At 46.9% G+C, this 8,579-nt stretch overlaps 1 long non-coding RNA gene across 1 annotated transcript in view; it reads left to right on the top strand.

The window, feature by feature from the left end:
* The first annotated feature begins 4,147 nt into the window (after positions 1–4,147).
* Positions 4,148–8,579, top strand: part of LOC144785086 (uncharacterized) — a 70,918-nt gene continuing 66,486 nt past the window's right edge. Inside the window, exon 1 of the long non-coding RNA XR_013601756.1 lies at positions 4,148–4,301. This is a non-coding gene — a long non-coding RNA (uncharacterized LOC144785086). The remainder of the gene's footprint in view (positions 4,302–8,579) is intronic.

Raw genomic sequence — 8,579 nt, 5'->3', positions numbered from 1 at the left:
GCTGTGTTCGCTGCGGTGGGCGAGCAATTTCCTACCATGAAAACTTGCTATTCCACGGCCCAAGGCAACGTTACCCAAACACTCCACTGCCCCAGTGTCGGATAGCATGCATCCCATTCCCCATGGGCCACCATCAGTGCAACATTACCAAGCAGCAGAGTGCCTTTGAAAGAGGAGCCCAACAAACACCCGACCAGAATCCCTGCGCGGGCAGGTCAGGACCATAGCGACGTATGCAGCAGTGTTTCCTTCCTGTTGGCATCCGTCCCTACTGGCACTTAATAATGTACAATAGCTTCCAGATACAGTGTATCGGGAAGCTGTTGTACATTATTAAGTGCATACAGTGCAGTCGGGCTCGCGGCTCGGGTACACAGTATTATGCCCGAGGGAGAGGTAGGTAGGTTTTTAATTCAAATTGTACCATGAATCCGCCCGCCCTAATGAATGGCTTCCGCTTCCTCCTTTGGGTATTTTTTGCTGCCATTGACTCCGTGAAACTTCCATAAATATATAGCCCACGTACTCTCACTCATACGTCATACCTATCTCTAAGGTTAGGTTACTAAATGGGCCTGCAGTGCGACAGGTCGGACAGGAGGGTGTAAAGAATAAGAACAGAAGCATTAACAACAGTAACGTTACTAGTAGTTACATTACCATACAACATCGACGAGTCGGGAGTCAGTCACGCGCTCTCCTCTCCGGATGGATCGACTTGACTCTTAGTACTGGTCTGGTCTGGACTTTACTTCTACCGACTTTCAGTTTCACTATCAGTCACTTGTTGTTGTTGTAATGCGCCACGCGCGGTCACGTCACTGCAGCTTTCAGAAATGGCCAATCACCTCAACATGGCTTGATATAGCCATATGTAATTGGCCATACTGAACAGAGCAGCAAACACCCACGCGCGGCACCATGATCCTGACCCTGCTGTCTACTCAGCCAATCCTGGCGCAGGCTTAACAGCGCCACTGCGCCAGGATTGGTTCACAAGCAGGAGAAAATCTGCCCATATTGAGACCGGGGCCCCGGGTCCCTGCCAGTGTTCTCAGTGCAAGAGGGAGGGGGGAGGTCTAATAGGTACTACGCATGCGCAGGCCAGTCTCAATTATGAGTACTCCTGGCTGTCACATGCGCAGTCACCCCGACCCCGCTGCAGCTGCTTATGCTCTCTGGCTGACTCACTCTTCTGCAGCCCCGCCCCCCATGGCCCACTTCCATAGGCAATGCCCGATTCTGTCGGGCTCGTCCCGGCCCGGTAGCGCTGAGTCAGTGCACTCGGATTTATTTTAAACAAATGTGTGTTTGAACTTTTGTTATGCATGTTTGGCACCAGCGGCGGTCGTCCATGGCTAGTGGGGCAACGCCCCAACGCCCCCAATGGACGCACCGCCACTGCAAAACACCACTTTGCTTCATGCTTGTGCTTTCATTTATATGGGCAGTGTATGCTGGTTTTGGTAGTGTGCTTTTCTCAATTAAAGTGCTTGTCCTGACATCTGATAAGTGCTTGATAAAAAAGGAAAGTCTACGACTGTTACAGTGGTGTGCAGATGACACGGGGTCATGTGGTAACCCTATTTAGAAAAAGAATCCTCGATGTATATGGTGCCACCATTGCCCTTTTTCCTCCCCTGGTTGGTAGCAAGTCTAAGAATGCAAGTAAATTTGAGAAGCAATTTAAAAATTCTTCCTTTCACAAGTTGCAGAATTTCCTTCAGTGGAAATGTGTCTGCAGTGCTTTGAATGGAAATATAGTAGTCCATGTACTCTGTATTTTGAGTGCCTTCGGTAGCCCATTAAATGTATTGCAGCAATGCTAAGAAGTGCAGGTACTCATTACCAGACAGTACCTGCCCATTTAAAACACTGTATTTAGTTATATGTATTTATTAGAAGCTGCTAAGACACCTTTTTGAGCCAAGCTTGAAATGGAACGTTTTTTAGGCAATTGATATAGCTTTGTAGACAATTTAATGTGGCGATCAAGCATAGAGCAAAAAAAAACGATCAAATACCCAGTTCAGCATTTACAGCAATTGGCATTCTAAAACATTCTTACATTTGACAATGTCTGTTTGTGATTTGAGAACTATTGAGAAATCATTAACCGGGTGGGTAAGGGATCATCTGGTGAATGATATCACAGTAGGTCTCCAAACTCAAGCTTACATCATCAAACAAAATAACATTCTGGAATGGCTATTGTTGTTGAATGTTAGCAATGAAGTGCCGGGTAAAAGAGCAGGTAAGGCCTTTATCAAGAGAAGCATGGTGGATGAAAACTATATCCTGGACTGCGGCCCGAGTTACTGGCAGTTGTTGAGATTAATTCAGACATTCCATCCATCACCTTTTTGTTGCAGTTGACACCGTACGTGCCACTGGCATGTCCAGACGTGGGTCCCGTCTTCACTGTGTATAGGACTCAAGCTACACTCCACTGACGAGCCCCACGCAGGGTGAAACTGGTATGGGGTTGCATGTGGTCCCTTCTAGAGAATCCTCACCTGGCAGTTTGAGACGGACTGTTCCCATGAGGAGCACGAGCAGTACTGATTTACATAAGGCAGGCCCTTGTCTGCAGTGGCATGGTGGTTGAAAAATGATAGACTGGAATGTGGTCCCAAGTGATTGCCGGAGGATGAGATTAATTCAAGCATTCCACCCATCACCTTGTTGCTTTTGCTGACCTTCTTGAGCCAAGATTGAGATGGGACATTTTTTTTTATTTCTGTAATTTTTTATTGTATAAAAAATATATATTTACATGGAGCACGGAGTATACATGAGTGGAGGGAAAAAGAGAAGAGAAAAAGGCAAAAGGCAGAAAGAGAGAAGGGCGCCGGGGGTGGGGGGGGGGGGAAGGAAGGGGGGTTGGCCACCGTCGTTCCGTGGCTTTGTTCGAGTGTCAGTTTCAAAGTTCAGTTTCCAGGTCCCACTTGTCGTCATCTTCTGTTGCCCCTTCTGCGAGGCTAATTTGGTGTCCTTGGCCCACGCCCCGGACGAAAAGGGGGGATAGTGGATAGAAGTCGAGAAAGAAAGAGTGGAGGAGCCTTGCGTATTAGTTTCCTTTTGTTGGCGCGTGGATCTGCAGGGTGCGACCTTCTGCGGTGGTTGAGAATCTTGCCTATGGGGGTTTCTGCGAGGATAGGTAGAGGTCAAGGGGTTCCCACATGTTCGCCTGCCTATGAGTTTTCGGCGTGTGTTTCGCTGTGATGTTGTCTGCCCCCCTTAGGAACGTGACCCAGTTTAGCCATGCCTTGGGTGCAGCCTTTGAGGTGTCCTTCCAGTTACTTAGGACTATTTTTAATGCAGTTGATTTCGTTTTTAAGACATTTTAAAGGGGTGATCCAGCATACAGGGGGGGGAAAACAATTCTGCATTCCAAAACTTTCTTTAGTTTGATGAGGTCTGCTTCGAGTTCGAGACCCATTGTGACATCTTGAAGGAGGAGGGAGCATCTGTTGAATGCTGTCACAGTAGGTTTCAAACCCCAAGCTGACTTCATCAAATAAAAAAAAAGAACATTCGGGAATGGCTTTTGTTGATTGCTAGCATTCAAGTACTGAGTAAAGAGAACTATTGTTTTCCTTTACATTGGATGGCCAATTCAAAGACATAGGTTGAAAAACAATTTCTCTGCGAAACTAAAAGCTGGGGCCTAGCAAGGAAAATGGGCCCTTTTCCATTTAATCGGGTACCACAATTTGGGTCTGACGGGTTCTTTAAGCCCCGGTCCCAATGTACCTGCTGCGCAGCTATGCATTTTGAAAAACAATTAAAGCGTTTAGCAAAACAGAAATACTTACGCAATGAGAGGCATTTTATGATGAAAAGAGAAAGCCAGTGACAGGAATGAAGACATTTATTTCCTCAGCCTTGTGTCCCGCCTTACCCTCGGGGCAGGAGCACGGCAGTTCGATCTGCATTTTTTGAAATCTTGCTGCAGGTGTCCGTTTCACTGTGGTGAGTCGTGTGATTTGCATTCTCAGACGTGGAATGCGTATTTTGACACCTCAAAGCCCCGGGTCATAACTCTTGCTGAGCGAGGACCTTGGCAGAGGCCTACGGAATCCGGTAGTGTACATGCGCGAAGAGCACGCGGGCGGGGCAGGCATTGTCTTATGAGTCAACAGGTTAAAGGGTGGAATATGGGCACGTCACGCTAACTGCCCCACGCGCCGCCGCGAGGCAGACGCCACGTCTCAACCGGCTATTTCACAGAACATTCCAGTACCTCGGCGCTGCCATTTTCTGCTTTAACTTGTCAAAGAACTGCAAACAGTTACCAGGTATGACTGGCTGTGGGCAGGCGCGCAGTTACACAGCTAGGTTTTAATAATGGGTTTCTTTTGATCATACATGTTGCCAGGGCTTTAGGTTAGATGAAAACACTCAAAGGGGCGTGGTCTATGTAATTAAGAACGTGCCTTAAAAACCACATTAGCTAAAAACCTGTGCTTAGCATAGTGTTACCCCCCCCCCCCCACACACACACACACTGGTATTTTGCTGTTTCTGTCATTGCATCCAGATCTATAATACAGCGAGTAACATTAAAACTACAACAAGCCAGGGCTATTGGCTTTGTCAATGGATGTTAGTTGCATAAGATAAATAAGCGACAACTATGGCTTCGTTGTATAGAATATTGTAAATGCTTCAGTTCTGAAATGATGAGACTGTGAAAGAACTATAACTAGGCTCTTTGAAGTTACATCAAAGGCAATGAAGGGTGGTACTGCTGCAGAGTTAAGATTTTTTTTCCAGCCTGAGGTGAGGGCAAAAATGGAGAGCCCAATAGGGACCTGTCTCAGCACCTGCTTTTTAGAACTACCGGTGCTGAGCATCAGCAGGATCCGGCCCACTTAAAGCCCTGCATGTTGCTTTTGATAGTTTAGGGTTATCTTAGTAAAATTAAGAGGACTCTCTGAGTGGGTGTCCCGAGTGGGTGTCCCACGTGGGTGCAGATAAAAAAAACTGACCTTGTGGTCACCACGCTGAAGAATACAGCAGGTAACATGTTGATGGACATCCAAGGAATGACAAACGGCCTTGATGAAATAGAATAATCTGATAACTGTATGTTGGTGTTGCAAATTAGTTCCGTGCATTTAGTCCTCCAGGATTTTTCACTTTTAATCACCCAGTTTTAGGACCTTTACTGTGAGTGAGTCTCACTACCTGAATCTCACTCACGGTAATGTAATTGTAACTGGACTGAGTATATTAACTGCCAATGTCCGCCTTTTAAGATCAGGCTGCTGCTGCACAGCTAGGACTGGGTACCGGGGGCACTGAGCTGATTACATGTGAACACGTGTAGGCTGCGCGAGTGAGACTACAGTCGTGCGCAGCCTAGTAATTGCACACAGGTAGCCTGGTGCAAGAGGGACTCTGCAAGGATTAGTGCTGCCCTGCAGTAGGCCTTATAAATTAGTGGTCATTCATAGAAAGGTCAGTAGGGTTTACTGGAAAATAATGTAGTGTTTTCACTGAATTATACATAGGTGGAATCTGCCTCAAAGTGCAGTTTTGCTCCACTTACTCCCACACAGTCCAGCAAGCTGTCAGACTGGGGTAAAACATCACAACAAACTTCAATGTGCATTTCCAAATAAGAAACATACACATTTTATAAGACATCAAGAGTTGTCATATTTTTCTGGCTCTGATTATAACCAGATTCCATATCAACTAATAATGGTTCACTCGGGGGTTAGGGGAAATATATAAATGATTCAGAACAACTAACTATTGTTAAAATAATGAGACAATTCATTGTCCATGTATCTTAAAATTGATAAGTCCAACAAGTACACACAGTTGAACACCAGACAACCAAAAGTATGACGTATTATTAATCAAAAACAAATAACAATAGAATAGCAGCCAAATGCATTTTGTGATGGCGCAATGCAAATTGAGAGACGTTGGGAGCCAAATAATGTATGTACAGTGAGAAAAATGACAACTAAAGTATCAATAGGCTGCCTTAAGTGTGTGATACATGTAAATATCCCATAGAAGCCATACACTGCTTATTCATAAGCATAATAATGTGAAAAAATTGTCCATATTGCAAATAAAGAATTATGTTGTCGTTTCAACCTCAGTGGTTTATTTAACCAAGGTAATCATTGGGACATTTATCTAAAATACACTTTAGGAAAGCAACCTGAAGGAGCGTTAGGGAGAGATAAAACTAGCTGCCCAATTGTGAAAGAAGGGAACCTACAAAGAGTGAAGTAAAAAACGAAAAGGTGGGCTTGCCTAGGGTATTGCTCATCAAGGAGAAAAATGAAAAATTTCCTAGCTAACGTAACGGAAAGTTTCAATTCTGTTAAGGACAAGGAGGCGAGGATTATGCAGTCCTTTCTTCTCTTTATTACAAACAGCAAATTTAAAGTGGACCAATAAGAAAACTTTTCAGGAACTACAACTCCCATGAGCACATGGGCTACAGTGTCCATAACCCCAGCCATCCAATCACGAGGGTCTCCACTGTATAACTGGTCCTGACGTCCCTTCCTCTTCCTCTTCTTGTCTGCGAGGAAAGATCTCGGACGTTCATCACACCTTCTGGTCTCGTCCTAAAGCAACACAAGACAAACCGTTATCGTGTTCCCCTATCCGTGTACGGAAGCATGGAAACGCAATACGAGATAACCTTTTTTCGAGATAACATTGAATACTAGTATAATAGACATTCGAACCGTAAACATGAGCAAGCAGGAATGGCTTGAACTCCCGAAGTAGCGAGATAACATCTGAACACTAGTATAATAGACATGTTAAACATAAACATGAGCAAGCAGGAATGACCTGAACCCCATAATTAGCACGAATGCTGCCAAGCAGAGATAGCCGCTTAGATACTCAAACCCCCTTGAAACATTTACTTACCGGAATTACGGAGAAGTTGGGTTGGGAGAGACCACAGAGTCTCGGGGGGGATAATCCTCGCCTCCTTGTCCTTAATAGAATTGAAACTTTCCGTTACGTTAGCTAGGACATTTTTCATTCTATGTCAGGACGGAGGCGAGGATTATGCAGGTTTAAAGCCTTTCAACCACCAATTCTGCGGCACCAAAAATAGGCTTGAAATAGAATTTCTTAAATGTGGATTCGGAGGGCCCGTCTGCCGTGGCTATAATATCCTCTAGCCTGCCGCCGAGCTGCACGGCCTTAGAAGCCATTGCTCCCCTCGTGGAATGGGCTCCGAACCTGGTCACATTCGCCCCCGCCTCGGTCATGATCCAATGGACTCACCTGGCGATGGTTGGAGAGGAAACCTCTTTGAACGGTTTCTGTAAAGCGATGAGGAGCTGACGTTCCCCCGGAGGGCGATATTCGAGCGTCATGTCCTCGTACGCCTTAAGACACCTCACAACACAGAGTTTGGGTTGATCCGGAAAAGTAGGGTACGATACCGACCTGATGTTAGTCTTGGTTCTCCTAGGCACCGTAAAAGTGACTCCATCCGGGGTGTACACCCGAGCGGAAAAATCCAGGGCTCACACGTCCGAGACTCGTTTGCACGAGACCAGACAAAATAAGATCGCCAGCTTGGCGGACAACCTCGGGCACCGTAAAAGTGACTCCATCCGGGGTGTACACCCGAGCGGAAAAATCCAGGGCTCACACGTACGAGACTCGTTTGCACGAGACCAGACAAAATAAGATCGCCAGCTTGGCGGACAACCTCGGCCTAGTGAGGGACTGATTATCTCCCCATGAGCGGAGTAGACGGAGAACGATGTTGACATCCCAGAGACAGTCATATCTGGGTTCTGGGGGCCTAGGCAGTCTAGCCCCTTTCATCAGTTTGCAGACCCACGGGTGCTCCCCTACGGGTTTCCCATCCACGTGGGCATGCCCCGCCGAAATGGCGGATCTGAAAGAGTTGATAGCCCGGTAAGCCAAGCCTGAATAAGCCAAATCAGCCAGAAAAAATAAAATAAAATTAAGACGTGAGTAACGTCCGCCCCCACGGGATCGGTGAGTCTTCCCATACACCGAAGACGCCAACTTCCCCAAGCTGAGCGATACCTCCTGATAGTTCTTGGAGCCCAGGCTCGCCATGAGGTACCATGTCTCCTGGGGAATCAACAGAGGAGACTCCCCCAAGGGACCCTTGAGCAGCGACGGAAACAAGGGCAGTCGAATCCGACAGTCCCACAACGGTTCCAAAAAGGGTGGAACCACGTTTGGGCACGCCAAGACGGAGTCATCAGGGTCATGTACACTCATAGTCGGCAAATCTGCGCCGTCACTCGAGTCATCAGGGTCATGTACACTCATAGTCGGCAAATCTGCGCCGTCACTCGAATCCTAGGAAACTGAGGGAGCGCGTATGGTAGGTCCAGCAACCAAAACCGCAGGAACGCATCCCCTGCGGTAGCCGTCGGATCCGGCCTCTAGCTCCCAAACCTCGGGGCTGACAGTAGAATCGGGAGGGAAGATTCCCAGTGCACGGACTCCACTAGGTCATCAAAGCCTGGAAGGCTGTCCAATCCAGCCGCCAATCGGTGAAAACGCGGAAGTTCCTGGAGTGCCAGACCGCAATC

This window comes from Lissotriton helveticus, chromosome 10 (genome assembly GCF_964261635.1).
Source record: "Lissotriton helveticus chromosome 10, aLisHel1.1, whole genome shotgun sequence".
In the NCBI taxonomy this organism is placed as follows: domain Eukaryota; kingdom Metazoa; phylum Chordata; class Amphibia; order Caudata; family Salamandridae; genus Lissotriton; species Lissotriton helveticus.
The sequence above is the reverse complement of the archived record's forward strand: the minus strand, read 5'-3'. Positions and strand labels throughout refer to the sequence as shown.